This window comes from Enhydra lutris, unplaced genomic scaffold (genome assembly GCF_002288905.1).
Source record: "Enhydra lutris kenyoni isolate GAN:26980312 unplaced genomic scaffold, ASM228890v2 scaffoldscaffold73, whole genome shotgun sequence".
In the NCBI taxonomy this organism is placed as follows: Eukaryota; Metazoa; Chordata; class Mammalia; order Carnivora; family Mustelidae; genus Enhydra; species Enhydra lutris.
In genome coordinates this window covers 3,245,939-3,262,531 of record NW_019154157.1, presented here as the reverse complement: position 1 = coordinate 3,262,531, position 16,593 = coordinate 3,245,939, and the positions used below count along the sequence as shown (strand labels likewise).

Below are 16,593 nucleotides of genomic sequence, written 5' to 3'. Positions count from 1 at the left end.
CTCATTTCTTGCAGCTGAGGTTCAGCTGAAGCAGTTTGAAATTGTATTTCTGAGAGCCTTGAGCACACAATACTTACATGCGTTATGTTAAATTAGTTTTAGCCTCACCGTAACTACAGGGGAAAAATACTACTGTTGTTCCATTGTACTGGTTAAGTAGAGTGAGGCTTTGTCTTGCTCAGGGCTATAGGGCAGGGAAAAGATGCCTCCCCCAAATCTTAGGGCCATCATTGGTTTTCTTCCTTGTCTATTTTCCACCTGTTTCTAATTCTTTCTCCACCTGAGCTGCTCTTTCCCGCGGAGGGCATTCTGCTGGTCTGTAGCTCCGCCCACCACCGGGGCGTGGCCACCGGCCTGGGCCCCACCTCTGCCGAACCCGCGAAGGCCTGCCTTCTTTCTCCAGACCGCGGACTGAGGGCCCGAGCCTGCGCGCGCGCCCCCGCTCGCGGCCCGGCTCGGCGTCGGGAGCGCGCTCTGTGTGGCCGCTGCCGCCATGTTGTTGTGGTTGTGAGAAGGCGGCGGCGGCGGCAGCGGAGGAGCAGCCGGACGAGAGGCTCCAGCGGCTCAGGCGCTGCCCCCCCGCCGGCCCTGGCTGGGAGCCTAGTGGGGTGGCAGAGGTGGCCGTGCCGTGGCGGGCCTCGCCATGTCTTGCCGCTCGGTAAGAACGCCCCCCCCCCTTCTTCTGGGGGTGAGGAGGGGCTGGAGGAGGGGCCGTCCTCGGCCCCGGCGCAGTGGCTGTCAACCCCTGAGGAGGCGGCGGCCCGTGGGGGGCTGGGGACAGCGTGCGTGGCCCGGGGACGGGTGTCCTGGGTGGCGGCCGCGGCCGCCAGGGGGAGGCGTGGGGAGTGGGAGCGTAGCGGCCGGGCTCGGCGAGGGGGAGGCGGGGGCCCGGGCGGCCATCCCGAACCTGGCAGGGACGGGCCCATGGGGCTGGGGTTGTGAAGTGCTGCCCCCGGAGCGTCCCGACAAGTGCTCGCGGACCCTGGGAGGTGAGTGTGCCTCCATCGCGCCCGACCGGGTTTGTGGGAGTCCACTGTGGCGAGAGGCCGGAGGTTGGGGTCCAGGAGAGCCCCCGGGGCGAGCGGTGCGGGCCCGGGACTTGTGGGAAGGAGGAGTGGCCGACTGTGCAGCCGGGCATCCTCCTGACCTGGTAGTACTTGGGTGGGAAGGATGGTTCGGAGGCGGTTGAGGGTTCAGTGAACACTGGTCAAACAGCTCCGGGAGAGATTCTCAGGTGGAAATAGTGCGGCTTAGGACCCTTGCGATAATATTGTTGCTTGTACTTTGGGCTGGAAAACTTACCTCAAGATAATGGGATCAATTTTATGGCACTTTAATAAACTTCTCGGGGTCTGATAATCTTGCTTGAGTTTCGCACTTGGTCTTCAGTTACTTATTGATGTGCAGGTGTCTTCTCCGGTCAGGCTGAATTCTTGACTGATTGAATATCTTGACATCCACTCTGCTTATCTCACAACCTAATTTTTCATAACGAAAAAAGAATGTTTATACTCTTCTAGTTGAGGTTCAGCTGTTCTCACAATTTGAATGGTGATGCTATCGAAGGCTTGGGTTGAATTACATGAGGTTTTTTTTTTTTTTTTAATGTAAAACGTTTGTGATTTCTACATGGAGAGGTGACAGGGACTTTCTCCTTTTTAAAGGGTGTTTCTGTAGGGCCAGAGGCATGATATGTGTTATTTTTACTGGGAGACCCCCGTAAGGTGGATTGGTGGCATGCAAAAAGTCTTCCCTTCTAGGGCCAGTGACTTGGGTGGGTAGAAGAGCTTACAAAATGACCAAGTTTTGAGTAAGCCTGGTACGGTACGTGATCTTAAACTAAATTTGGAGGATTCTAGAATTTTAGATTGGCTGCCTATGAAGGCCTCTTTCAGCTGTAATTACCTCCCTCATTTTCAGGTGACCCAGAGAAGTTCAAGTGACCAGCACAGTGGTGCAGACCCACTTGTAGTTAATAGCAAGCCATAGGAGAAACCCCTCTTTCTCAACTTGTAGGCTAGGTTCTTTAGTTCAGTGGTTATCTCAATATGGTCATCAGAAATAGTATGGATTGCCCTGAAGTCCATTCAGGAGGATCTGGTGAATTAAAATCTTTGAGGGTGGGGCCTGGGAATCCATCCTCACGAAGCTCCCTGAATGATTCTGGTCAGCCAGGTTTGTGAACCTGTGAAAGTCAGCTTTAGGTCACCTTTGGTATTCCATAAGGTTCCCATTAATTATGACTTCTGAGAGTGCTTTTAGTTCTTTATAGAGCTTTAAGAATTTGATAGGGAAGAAGGGGAAGCCTGGGAAATTTAAAACTGAAGATTGAACATCTCTTAAAATATAATGGATTTAGGTAGAGGAATTAGATTTGTTGCTAGAAGTTATTTGTGCCAGTCTTTGGGAACACATGTGATGAAATTAGATGCTGCTTGACTGGAGGTATATCTAGAGATACATAAAAGAATCTAGAGGAATGAAAAGGAGAGGGAGAAGCAGTAGGTCTACTTTTGGCTCACAAAGAAGTCCATGGAAGGTGCTTCCCAACATCTCAACATACTTGCTCCTAAACCAGCTGACTCAGGTATCTAGTAAAGTGAGGGTAGGGTGGGTGAGTTAGCAGTCATTTGAGATGAGGGTTGTGCACCCGGAAGATTTATTGTGCATTATGAAAAGTTCTTGAAATTTGCCCCAGGCCATGAGGAGTGGTAAAGTCAGTTTTTAAATCTGTTGTAGTTATGGTTAACACCTTCTGTGGTAAAGCAGAATGGTGAATTACCCAAGAAGTATTCATGTTGCAGAGGGGGTGTTGTGAAGTTTGTTATAAGTTTGGAAGAATTGGGAGAAGTGTCATAGTTGGGGCACCTGGGTGGTTCAGTGGGTTGAGCCTCTGCTTTCGGCTCAGGTCATGATTTTAGGGTCCTGGGATTGAGCCCTGCATCAGTCTCTCTGCTCAGCAGGAAGCCTGCTTCCTCCCCCACCTCTGCCCCCTGCCTGCCTCTCTGCTTACTTGTGATCTCTGTCAAATAAATAAAACAAAATCTTAAAAAAAAAAAAATCATAGTTATGTAGAGTAGTGAAGGAGTTTGGTAAATATCCTGTCAAATCATGGAATAGTATTTTAGAGAAGTGTATCCTACTGTCCAGTTTGAGAGCCAGAGGCTGTTTTGTTTTCAGGGTGTCTCCAATGTCTGGCATAGTTCCCACAGCATATACTGTGCTCTCAGATATTTGTTGAGAAAATGAATAGTGTAGATGGGGGAAAGAAGTTGTGATGGTTGATAACATTAGTTATTAAAGGCTACTTGAGGGGGTGCCTGGGTGGCTCAGCTCAGTTGGTTAAGCTTCTGACTTCAGCTCAGGTCATAAACTCAGGGTCCTGGGATCCAGCCCTAGATAGGGCTCCCCACTCAGCAGGGACTCTGTCCCTCTGCCCCTGTGTGTACACTCTCTTTCTCTCTCTCAAATAAATAAATAAATAAAATCTTAAAAAAAAAAAAACCCCACTTGATACCTTGCATTGGATCAGAAAGCCAGTTTTTAGCTCATTTGGTTTAGAACTTTGGGATTCCTTCAGGAGGTTCTATGGTCTAGGGGCTTTTCTCTGGTTTAGTTGGTAGAGTATGTGATTCTTGATGTCAGGGTTGTTTGAGCCCCATGTTGGGTGTAGAGATTACTTAAAAATAACATCTTTAGAAAACAGAAGGTTTTTCTTTTTCTTTCTTTTTTTTATTTTGTCCTCCTAGGACTGTCATTGTAAACTCTCCTGGGTCTTGAATGTGTTTTATTTTTTTTTAGGTATAATGGCCTTTTTAGTGACTTTATTAGATGCAGAGACATTTAGAATAATGGGAAGCTGTAGATTGGCAGAGATTGTGTCATTAATTGACTATGACTGCTGTTAGGAATATCACTTCTCTGGATCTCTATTTTCTCATCTATACAATTAAAGGCCTATACTTGTTGATCTCAAGTAGTTTCTTCATCCTAATTCTGCAAAAATTTTTTTTTAAGAACTATTTCATTTTTTTAAAGTAAGCTCTATACCCAGCAAGGGGCCTGAACTCTCAACCCCAAGATCAACAGTCATGTACCCTACTGACAGAGCCAGCCAGGTTTTCCTCTGCGAATCTTCAGTAAATTGTAATTGTTATTTGGTATTTATTTTATGTAGGTAGGTGAACCTTTTTTTTTTTTTTTTAAACTTGAACATTTTTGGGTTCTACTCTTAGCTTACAGATTTTAGACATTGTCCAAAAGTGCACTGGAAATTGAGTGCATGTTGCAAGTATTATGCAGAAACAACACACTTAGCTGTTGTAATTCTCTTAGTGTTGAAATCAAAATGGATTTCACATAAGGAATTTCATAATTTAGTGTGAAGCCACAAGTTTAAGAATGTTTTGGGGAAGTTTGTGTAATTTATGTGTCCAGTTGTTTCTTACAGACCACCCAATTCTGTAATTTTCTATGGTAAATTTATATGTAATTTTATAATCAGTAAAAGGTTCACTTAAGACACAGTATGAGATCAAATCCATATTGGATTGAACTAGAATTCCTGATAATTTTAGAGGCTACCAAAATTGACATTCATTGCTGTTTTTAATCTTTATTTTGATACCATATTGATATGCTTTCATTTTCACTTTTGTATCTAGACATTAAAAAACATTTTTTTTTTTTTTAAAGTAAGTATGCTCTATACCCAGTGTGGGGTTCTGACTCACAGTCCTGGGATCAAGAGTGCCATGCTATACTGACTGAGCCAGCGAAGTGCCCCTCATATCTAGAAACTTAACATACTTCTTAAGTTCATATTTGTATCAGATGTTCACCATGAAAATTGTAACATGAGACTGGGTAGACAGGTAAGTCTTCGGTTCAAACTTGAGTTGTGTTCCTTGTTAGCTGTGTTGTTTCTGGCAGGCCATGTAAGTGTTCTCAGCTTCAATTCCCTCATTAATAAAAGGAAGAGTAACACTTCATCTCAGTTCGTCAGGATCAAATGTGGAATGGTGCATATGGAAAGCAATCTGAAAATGTAGGGGTATGATACTATATTAGAGTCCTGTTTTATTTTCTTGGAAGAGTTGGCTTGTGGAGTAGTGGTAAACCTATTACATGTTCTCAAGTGTAGAATTTACTAATGTCACTAATATGGTAACAGAAAAGGTTTCTACTTCTGTACTCAGTCTAGAGAAACTTTCAGCAACTTGCAACCTCTCTGCTAGTAGGAATAGTTACAGGGGCATCTGGCTGGCTCAGGTGGAAGAGCATGCTTGACTCTTGATCTCGGGGCTGTGAGTTTGGGCCCCCTGTTGCGTTGCAGAGAGTACTTCAATATTAAAAAAAAAAAAAAATCCAAGGAATCCTCTCAGTGTAGCAGAAACTTCAGAGAGGGATCTGGGACGTCTCACAATTTGTACTTGGAATAGATTTGCTAGATTTCACCCATTTTTTAAAGTGGTGGTGGAAGGAGTTTACATTTTGGGTGAAGTTTAGGCCTGTGTTTTCTAAATGGCAGGTGGCAACATCATAGGGTAAAGGTAAGTGTGATGATTTGTTTTTATTTATTTTTTATTTTTTAAAGATTTTTATTTATTTGAGAGCGAGTGAGAGAGGGAGAGAACATACAGAGGAAGAGGGAGAAGGAGAAGCAGACTCCCCGTTGAGGAGAGAGCCTGGCTTGGGTCTCTATCCCAGGACCCCGATATCATGACCTGAGCTGAAGGCAGATGCTTAACTGACTGAGCCTCCCAGGCAGTCCTGAAATTGTTATTTCTGATTGTGAAAGCTGCCCAACTTAGTCTAATTTTTAATTTCAAAATGAAAATTGTGATTTTTTTTTTAAAAGATTTTATTTATTTACTTGTGTATGGGACAGAGAGCACAAACCTCAGTCAGAGGAAGAAACAGGCTCCCAGCCGAGCTGAGAGCTGGATGTGGGACTTGATCTTAGGGTCCCGGGATCATGACCTGAGCAGAAGGCAGACTCTGATCAGACTAAACCACCCAGGTGCCCCTGAAATTGTTTTTTCTGATTGTGAAAGCTACAAGTACATATTCATAATTTTTTTTTTTTTTTTAAGATTTTATTTAGTTATTTGACAGAGATCACAAGCAGGCAGAGAGGCAGGCAGAGAGAGAGAGGAAGGGAAGCAGGCTCTCCGCTGAGCAGAGAGCCCGATGCGGGGCTCCATTCCAGGACCCTGAGACCATGACCTGAGCCGAAGGCAGAGGCTTAACCCACTGAGCCACCCAGGCGCCCCACAAGTACATATTCAGTGTGGTGGTAGTGGTGGGGTGGGGAGGATCCTACAAAACAAAGACTTGAGATAACTCAGGAGAATAAAGTAGAGATAACCCATGATCCCACTTAGAGTAATGTTTGGTATTTTCCCTTTTTCTTATACATTATCTATTGAATACTTCAAAATAAACAACTTTTCATGTCAAATTGATGTTCTGTTAATGGTTATTTACTGTTAAGTGATAGGGATGTGTCATAATTTACAGTTCCTTGTTAATGGATATTTTCAATTTTTCTCTTAAAACAGTGATGTCATGAACTCCTGGGTTTTGAATGTATTTTAATTTTTTAAATTGGACTTTTTTGGGGCACCTGGGTGGCGCAGTGGGTTAAAGCCTCTGCCTTCGGCTCAGGTCATGATCCCAGGGTCCTGGGATCAAGCCCCGCATCAGGCTCTCTGCTCAGTGGGGAGCCTGCTTCCCTTCCTCTCTCTCTGCCTGCCTCTCTGCCTACTTGTGGTCTCTGCCTGTCAAATAAATAAAATCTTTAGGACCTTTTCTTATACAATTGTGCTGTTATTTCCATGGGCTAAATGTCTTAAAGTGGGCTCATACAGTCAAAGGGTTTGTGCATTTCACATTTGAATATACTCATGGTGCCCTGTAAATAGGATGTCTGTTTTAAAGCTTCACCCTGGGTGCCTGGGTAGCACAGTTGGTTGAGCTTGAGACTCTTGGTTTGTGCTCAGGTCATGATCTCAGGGTGAAGAGATTGAGCCCCATGTCTAGCTCTGTTCTGGGCTCTGGGTCTGCATGAGATTCTCTCTCCCTCTCCCTGCCCCTTTCTGCTTGTGTGCCCTTGTGTGTATTCTTTCTCTCTCTAAAATGGATTAATCTTTAAAAAAAATTCCCAGGGGGCACCTGTGGCCCAGGTGGTTAAGGGTCTGCCTTCAGCTCAGGTCGTGATCTTGGGGTCCTAGGATCAAGCCCCACATAGGGCTCCCTGCTCAGTGGGCAGTCTTCTCCCTCTCTTGCCTCGCCCCCCTGCTCGTGCTCTTTGGCAGGTGTGCATGCTGTCAAAATCTTAAAAAAAAAAAAAAAAAAGGTCCCACCTGGGTTGCCTTGGTGGCTCAGTCATTAAGCATCTGCCTTCGGCTTGGGTCATGATCCCCCTGGGATCGAGCCTCACATTGGGCTCCCTGCTCTGCAGGAAGCCTACTTTTCTCTCTCCCGCTCCCCTTGGCTTGTGTTCCCTCTCTCCCTGTGTCTCTCTTCTGTCAAATAAATAAATAAAATCTTAAAAAAAAAAAAAAAAAGTCCCACCAATAGTATGTTAGTGTCCAGTTCTCTATTATTCTTTTTTTTTTTTTTCCAGTTCTCTATTATTCTTGCTAGTGATTTATTATCTTTTAAATTATTGGTGGGAGTTTAAGATAGTTTGGGAATAGTTTTCCTTTTGTTTTTTTTCAGCATCAGGTCTTAGCCTCTGCAGTTTAACTCTGTGAAAGGGGTGGGTAAAAATGAAAGTGCAGTGACAGAATACACCAGGCCAGTGATCTCCAAAATTTTGATCATCTCAGTGGAAAAAAAATTTTGAGCATTAATCTTCACCCTTAAGTATTTAATTTACAAACAATATGGATAGTAACTGGTTATTATGTACCTTATAAAATATAAACAAAGAAAATTAACAAGGATGAGAAAAATAAAGTGGGGCACCTGGGTGGCTAAGTGTGTTAAGCTTTTGCCTTTAGCTCAGGTCATCATCCCAGAACCCTGGGATTGATATCCACCCCCTACTCCCCCACCCCCAGTCCCAAGTCAGGCTTCCTGCTCAGCAGGATGTCTGCTTCTCCCTCTGCTACCCCCCACCCCCGCCACGTGAGCGCTCTCTCTCTCTGAAATAAATAAAATTAAAAAAAAAAAAATAAAGTTCAAGTATTTTTCTTCTTTACGCCAGTGGAGTGTTTGGGGGTATACCTTTAGGTATATTACTTTTTTTTTTTTTTTTTAATGTCACTGCTTTAGACTTGTAAAATTTTATGTTGGGCCTTTATGATTGATTTTGGGCATTTCCTCTCGTTCTGCAGATGGTCCAGTCTAACTGGATTATGATAGTCTTTAAAGCGTGCCATGCTTTTGAGAGTTATATCTGCAATAAGGGCAAACATATAAACCTTGCTGAAAGTATTTGATACTTTTTGTCATTGTTGAGGTGGCTGAATTTGAAAAGGGAAAATCATGGAAACAGTCTTAAGTAGTCTACTTCTCTTAGATATGAAGAATTGATACTGTGTAGGGTATATTTTAAAAAGTATGTGCTTTACGGAAAGCAGTTTGGCTATAGCACATCCCTATTTTCTAAGAATCTAGAAACTGAGGGAAGGGATGAATAATTGCTACTTGCTTCCTTTGCTTGCAAAGTACCGCAATTAACCTGTCACTCTAACTCCATTTGGAAGAGCCTGAACCTATAAGTTAAAAAAAAATGCTTTATTGGGCTGAAATTTTCCATGATAAGTCTTAGATTAAAAAGTAACTTTTTTTTTTTTTTTTAAGATTTTATTTATTTGACAGACAGAGATCACAAGCAGGCAGAGAGAGAGGAGGAAGCAGGCTCCCCGCTGAGCAGAGAGCCCGATGCGGGGCTCGATCCCAGAACCCTGAGATCATGACCTGAGCTGAAGGCAGCGGCTTAACCCACTGAGCCACCCAGGCGCCCCAAAAAGTAACTTTTTAAATTAAGTTTGAATAAGTTGCTTTTGATTTGTGCCTCCCCCTCCCCGCCCCTACCATATGTTAGGAAATCGGAAAATGGTGCTTTTTGTACCAGAAAAATGAATCTCCCTTTCTACTCCCATCGTGGGAAACTTAATTTCAGTTATTTCATATGGTTCATTGTCAGAGAAAGATAATATTGAGGTCTTAGAGATTGTGGAAAGAGCAGCTCGTGATTATTTTTTTGTCAGTTAAAAGAAATGAGATAATTTAGTGCTTTCTTTTTACCTTACATAGCATGATTTATAAGGTGCTTTCACATATCTTCTTAGACTCAAAGGAATTAAGAATGTAATTTAATGAGTGATGTGATTTCTGTTCCTTTGAGGCCACATGCCTAGTGTTTGACATCATATTTAAAGAGGTAGACTGTGAGCCCTGCAGAAGTAGGGATGGCTGTTCTCCCTAGCACTTGTACTACCTGGTACAGAGTTAAGGTGTCTATACTTCTGGACTGTTCAAACTCTTATGTATTTATTTACACATGTAAATAAGTTATAAAGTTGTAAAAGTAATATTTACAATTTTTTGTAGTTCTTTCATCTGATGTGCACAGAGCATATTTTTGTGGGAGGGGTGATTAATTTTACATCACTCTTTCAGGTATTTAATTTTTTTTAATTTTTAAATTTTTTTCCCAGCCTTTCAGATATTTTACCTTCTCCTAAGGATAGTTTAGAGACTGAAAAAAAAAAATCAGTCTTGATTTAATTCCTTTTACTATGTGTGTTCCTCCTACTGCCAAGACTGGTGTGTGTGTGTGTGTGTGTGTGTGTGAGAGAGAGAGAGAGAGAGAGAGAGAGAGAGAGAGATTGATTGATTGATTTATGTAGTAGGCTGCTACTTAAGAAGGAAGCATTAGTTTTTGGGTATATAATGGTTCTTGAAATATGGACTCAGTGGTTGCCTTGGGGTGAATTTCTCTGATTTGTCTCATTCTCTCCAGTTCCATGTACACACATGGTTTTGGCTTAGAAAACACTGAAGAAAATTAGTCTTCAAAAGAACTAGTAAGTTATTTCCCTTTTCTGCTGTACTTAAAATCCTGTTCAGAAGGTAAACTAATACACTTTTGTAAATAAGAGAGACCCTGGAAAGACAGGAATAGAAAAATTTTTTTTTTTTAAAGATTTTATTTATTTATTTGACAGAGATAGCATAAGTAGCCAGAGCGGCAGGCAGAGGGGGAAGCAGGCTCTCTGCTGAGCAGGGAGCCCAAAGCAGGGCTCTGTCCCAGGACCCTGGGATCATGACTGGAGCTGAAGCAGCTGCTTAACTGAGCCACCCAGGCCCCCCCACAGGAATAGAAATATTAATAATGATTAATATTTGGCTGGTGGGATATGATATGAGCTTGTATGAGATGCTGTTTTTTTGTTTTTTTGTTTTTTTTTTTTAAAGATTTTATTTATTTATTTGACAGACAGAGATCACAAGCAGACAGAGGCAGGCAGAGAGAGAGAGGGAAGCAGGCTCCCCGCTGAGCGGAGAGCCCGATGCGGGACTCGATCCCAGGACCCTGAGATCATGACCTGAGCTGAAGGCAGCGGCTTAACCCACTGAGCCACCCAGGCGCCCGAGATGCTGTTTTCTGCTTCATGTTCTTCTGTAGTTTTCCAGTGTTCTATGAGCATGTACTACTCTTACTAAGAAAAATGGCTATTTTAAAGTACATTTTGATGTCTTTAGTTTTCATTATTTTCTTTTTTTTTAAAAAGATTTTATTTATTTATTTGACACAGAGAGAGAGATCACAAGTAGGCAGAGAGGCAGGCAGTGAGAGAGAGGGGGAAGCAGGCTCCCCGCCCATCCCAGGACCCTGAGATCATGACCCGAGCTGAAGGCAGAGGCCTAGGCCACTGAGCCACCCAGGTGCCCCTCATTGGGTGTCTTAAGAGGGTTTAAGTCGTAGTTACCAGTGAGAAAGTGGGTAGTTAACCGGCTCCAGTTCTTAAGCAGGGTGGCAGATTTGAACTTTGTGATTGTAAACTCCACTGTGACTGAGACTGAGCTTTGATCACCTTTACACACAAGAAGAGCTTCATCTAATTTTCTTCCTGATGAGCTGATTGAGAATTATGAGTTATGCCTTGAAGAGAAAAATCAGATTCTGTGAACCCTAAAGACAGGGTCAACCTTAATTCCCAGTTCTCCTGCTGACTTGCCATGTGAACTTGAGCAAGTTCTATAGCTCTGTGTGTGTGTGTATGTGTGTGTGTGTTAAATATTAAGTGGGATTAGAGCAACAAAGAGGTGATAGGATTTTATACATGTAAATTTGAACTGGAGGATATTTAGATAAATTGCTTTCATTATGACAATGTAGTCTTACTGGGGTCTTGCTGTTAATGTACAGCTTAGAGTTGAGCCACTGTAAATTTGTATACTAGTGATATTTTAGGAAGATCTATATAATATATCCTTTAGAGTTTAAGTGATTAGATAGAGCCTGTCAGCTTGTGTTTGTTTTTTTTTTTCCTGCACATTAAATGTTAGATTTTGGGGGTAGGACATTTGTAATTATCTACCCTTTATTTTTTTAAAGAATAAGATTAAAGTTGAAGAGCAATCAAGGTAATAAATGTGGGTACTACTATAAGTTAATGGAGTTTTTCAGTTAGAAGTTTTATAGTAAATAATAAGCTTGTGAAAAGAAAATACCCTGTAGAAGTCTACAAAGCCCATTCTCCTCTGTTCTTAAATTCCATACCTGCCTTTCCTTTTTTATTATTTTTAAATTTTTGTTTATTTTATTTTTTTAAAAGATTTTATTTATTCATTTGACAGATCACAAGTAGGCAGAGAGGCAGGCAGAGGGGGGGGGGAAGGAGGCTCCCCGCCGAGCAGAGAGCTCGATGTGGGGCTCGATCCCAGGACCCTGGGATCATGACCTGAGCTGAAGGCAGAGGTTTTAACCCACTGAGCCACCCAGGCGCCCCTGCCTTTCCTTTTTTAAAAGTAAAATTTGAATATTTCCAAAATTCAGAAAAACACAAAGAATAATTTAACAAATGTCATGTATTTAATAGATGTTGGTTTAGATTTAATAGATGTTGATGTCTTGTTAGATTTGCCTGGATGTTTGTTTTTAAAATTTAAATATCATATAATTGGAGTCCCTTTTGCTCTCCTCCTAGATCCTGTTTCCATTACCGAGAGATGATTTATCTTTCTTAGCCCTTGCTCTTATATTCTTCCTATAGTTAGATGTATTTAACTTGTAGTATTATGTGTTTCAGATATGTATGATACTTAAGTATATGTATTTTGCAATTTGAGAGCTTGAAATTTATCTGTATCAATATGTATGTGTTTACTTCATTTATTCAGTTGTGTGAATAGGAAAGTTTTAGTCCCCTGTTGATAGTTGTTTTTAGTTAATGTTTAGATTGAAAAATTTCCCTCTAATAGGATCAAAGTATACATGCTTTTCTACAATTTGCTTTTTTTCTCACAATAATAATGTATTACATCTTACCCTATCATAAAATGTAAGTATACCCATTTTTAAATACTGTTTTTTTTTTTAAATTTTATGTTTGTTTAAGTAATCTCTCTACCCAGTGTGGGGCACAAACTCATGATCCTCAGATCAAGAGTTGCATGCCCCACCAACTGAGCCAGCCAGGTGCCCCCATGTAGGTTTTTTTTGTTTTTTGTTTTTTTATTTTTTTAACTTAATAGACACTATTATTTATCCTAGTCCCTTACTGATTGACATCTAGGTTTTTTCTTTTTTTCTGTCCTCAAAAGTGCCGTCTGTAATGGATAGTCTTGTACTTCATACTTTTGAACACGAATTGGATTATTTCTACAGAAATAGTTCTGCAAAATAAATTCCTGGGGAATAAAATTGCATGTAATACATATAGATGCTTTTATATTAAAGCTAAACCACTATATGTATTTGTAACTTTCTTGTTCCTGGTCTGTTCATTTAGGTTTGTTCAAAATGGGTGCTTGTATGAGATGCTGAAAAGATAATTTCCTAATATATAAATTAATATATTAAAATTGCATGGTAGAGGGGAGCCTGGCCAGCTCAGTGCGTAGAGTATGTGACTCTTGATCTTAGGGTCGAGTTCAAATCCCCTGTGGGGCGTGTAGCCTGCTTAAAAAATTGTAGAGGTCTCCTCGGCCCTGGGAGCAGCTCTCCTGCCATAGCCCCTCATTCCCTGAAAATGTACGCCTGTGCAAAGTTCGTCTCCACCCCGTTCTTGGTCAGGAGCACCTCTCACCTGTTGAACCGATCACTGTCTGCAGTGGTGCTAAAATCACTGGAGACACTGACAGATGAGGCACCTTATAAGGGCCTCAGCATCTTGGCAGCCCCACGTCCCCTGACCTCACTTATTCCTAGCCGAAGCTTCCAAACCAGCGCCATTTCAAGGGACATCGATAGAGCAACCAAGTTCATTGGGGCTGGGGCTGCCACGGTAGGGGTGGCTGGCTCTGGGGCTGGAATTGGGACTGTGTTTGGGAGCCTCATCATTGGTTATGCCAGGAATCCCTCTCTGAAGCAACAGCTCTTCTCCTGCGCCATTCTGGGCTTTGCCCTCTCGGAGGCCATGGGGCTCTTTTGCCTGATGGTGGCCTTTCTCATCCTCTTCGCCATGTGAAGGAGCCGTCTCCACCTCCCATCGGTCTTTCTCCCGTGTCTCGTCTGCCCTGTATAATCCTTTTCCTATACCTCCCCAGGCAGCCTGGGGAAAGTGGTTGGCTCAGGGTTTGACAGAGGGAAGACAAATAAATACTGTATTAATAAGAGCAAAAAAAAAAAAAAATTGTAGAGACGAGGAAGAGTCCAGCTTTGTATAGAGAATGGGGAATGTTTGGGGAATGGGGAATAGTTTGGGGAATGGTTTTGGTTTTGCTAGCTAGGACAGAATAGAAGATAGAGAATTCAAAGACACGTTTGCAAAGTGTGTAAGCTACAAATTGTTGACATCAAATAATTAAAGTGTTTGAATATTTTTTTACTCTCTGTACTGAGTCCTTTTAGGCTTTTGAGTTAAAAGGCAATTTTTGGGGAAGATGTGTCTGATAGCAATTGCATGATTGGGAGCAGGTGAAGATTGGAAAACAGTGAGGAATCCGTACTGTGCACACACAGGTAATGAGGACCTGAATGAAGGTGGTGGCAGGGTGGTAATTGAGGTGGCTAGATTAAGGTAGAAGATTGCTAGCTGACACCCTAAAGGAAATGAACATTAGTGAACTAGTTGAATTGGAGGTAAGCAGCAACAATTCAAAGTTGATGGGTTTTGGGCCTTCGTGAATAATGATAGTACAGAAATGCGGAATTGGGAGGAGGAGCTGGCTCTGGAAAAGGACTAAAATGAAATCCTTCATACATTTAACATTGAGGCCAGGGGATAAGGAAAAATGTCCTGCAGGAGCTTGGATGTAGAGAATTTCAGGTAGGAAAAAAGGTAGGTTGGCTTCATCTCAATAAGGTCTTGAACCTAGAAGAGACAAAGATTGAGTATCACATTTTGGGGGGTGGGAGAAGAAGATAAAACAGTTAAAATTAGGTTAATTAGGTATAGTAGAAAACAGGAGAAGAGAGGATTTCCAAATTAAGTGATAATCAGTTAAGTTTGAGTGAAATGAGGGAAGATGAAATAATTGGATTTGGTGATCCATGCTAGTCATTGATCATGATTTTCTTAGATTAAGTTTTAGCATAGTAAAGGGCTAGAGGTGAGTGGGAGATGAGATTGCATTTATAGAACAAGTGCTGGTTCAGTAGAACTTTTTCTGATGATCTGGTATTCGATATCTACACTGTCCAGTACATATTAAGCATTAAAAATTTGGCTAGTTTGACCAAGAAACTAAATTAAAAAATTTTTTTAGAAGTTAATTTAATTTCCTTTTTTTACCTGTAGCATAGTTGACAGTTTTCTTTTTTTCTTTTTTTAAGATTTTTTATTTATTTATTTGACAGACAGAGGCCACAAGTAGGCAGAGAGGCAGGCAGAGAGAGAGAGAGGGAAGCAGGCTCCCCGCTGAGCAGAGAGCCCAACGAGGGGCTCGATCCCAGGACCCTGGGATCATGACCTGAGCCGAAGGCAGAGGCTTTAACCCACTGAGCCACCCAGGCGCCCCATAGTTGACAGTTTAAACTTCAATAGCCACATATGGCCAGTGGTTGTCCTGTTGGATAGCACAGATTATGGACTCAGTGAAACAGATGTAGATTAAGCCATAGGGAGAGATCTCAGGATAAAATGGAGGCATTTATCTAAAAAATTTGTTGCAGTTCTATCGAAATGGTATTGGAATTAGACATTCTAGTGCAAACCAGATTTTTATATTTTTACTCTTTGTGTTCGGTGTTGGCAGTAATTAATGACTCTTTTCAATGTATAAGAGCAACATTGAAGAATGTAATTTTTTTTTTTAAAGATTTTATTTATTTGACAGAGAGAGATCACAAGTAGACAAAGAGGCAGGCGGAGAGGGAGAGAGGGAAGCAGGCTCCCTGCTGAGCAAAGAACCCGATGCGGGACTCGATCCCAGGACCCCGAGATCATGACCTGAGCCGAAGGCAGCGGCTTAACCCACTGAGCCACCCAGGCGCCCTGAAGAATGTAATTTTAAGGGGTGCCTGTGTGGCTCAGCTGGTTAAGTGTCTGCCTTCAGCTCAGGTCACGATCCCAGGGTCCTGGGATCCAGCCCGGCATTGGGCTCCCTGCTCAGCGGGAAGCCTGCTTCTCCCTCTCCCACTCCCCCTGCTTTGTGTTCCTTCTCTTGCTGTCTCTCTGTCAAATAAATAAAATCTTAAAAAAAAAAAAAAGTAATTTTAAGATAATTATGGTCTGCTATCCCTTCATGATTATTTTTCGTGTTTTAAGAAAAGGTTGCAATTCAAATTTTACTGATGAAAGAATAATATTTGAGACCTTTTGGGTCTCTGTTTTCTCTAACTAAAAGTAACTGAAAATATCTATCTTAGGAATCGCATTGGAGACTTTAACTGTAGAGAGCAAATTGATGGTTACCAGAGGAGTGGTGAGTGGGGGCATGGGTAAAATAGGTGATGGGTTTTAAGGAGTGTGCTTGAAATAAAAACTTGAAGAAAAATTCAATTTTCAAGCAAAAAACCCACCCAAACTCATTAGGTAGAGAAGAAATACCAGTTATACTTGACTTTAAATAAATCAGTATTTAGATTGAGAAATGGTTTGCTTTGAGAATAATTTATGGTTTAAATTTGAATATTTCATAGTGTTGGGAGAATGTTTCTTACTATCTGCGTAACCTAAGTGCTCTCTGTTTGCAAGAAGAAAAAGTATATGAAAGAACCCATTCATAAGATGACACACAGTGTGTGATTCCATTTTTACAAAGTTTAAAAACAGACAAAAGTAAGAGATGGTAGTTGAACTCAGGAGAATGGCTGTTTATCTTGGTGATATGCACAAGGTAGACTTTAGGGGTGCTGGTAATGTTCTGTGTCTTGATTTGGGTGATGATTTCATGGTTTTCTTCAGACAACTGTTTATGAGAGTCATTAAGTTTTATACTTACGTGCATTTTTTTGTAGGTATATTA

General features: G+C 41.7%; 1 protein-coding gene and 1 pseudogene across 4 annotated transcripts in view; both read left to right on the top strand.

Moving 5' to 3' along the window:
- The first annotated feature begins 571 nt into the window (after positions 1-571).
- The window catches only part of LOC111160004 (myotubularin related protein 3), a 142,392-nt gene continuing 126,370 nt past the window's right edge, over positions 572-16,593 (top strand). For 2 of the 3 annotated variants that reach the window (XM_022522765.1, XM_022522762.1), the window contains exon 1: positions 572-658. The gene's annotated coding sequence lies outside the window, so the exon portion shown is untranslated. Of the gene's footprint in view, positions 659-970; positions 990-16,593 lie in introns of those variants that run through there. The other variant, XM_022522763.1, reaches the window with a different exon arrangement.
- LOC111160005 lies at positions 13,193-13,803 on the top strand (annotated as a pseudogene). The gene has a single exon (XR_002641447.1). The product of XR_002641447.1 is annotated as an ATP synthase F(0) complex subunit C2, mitochondrial pseudogene (transcript).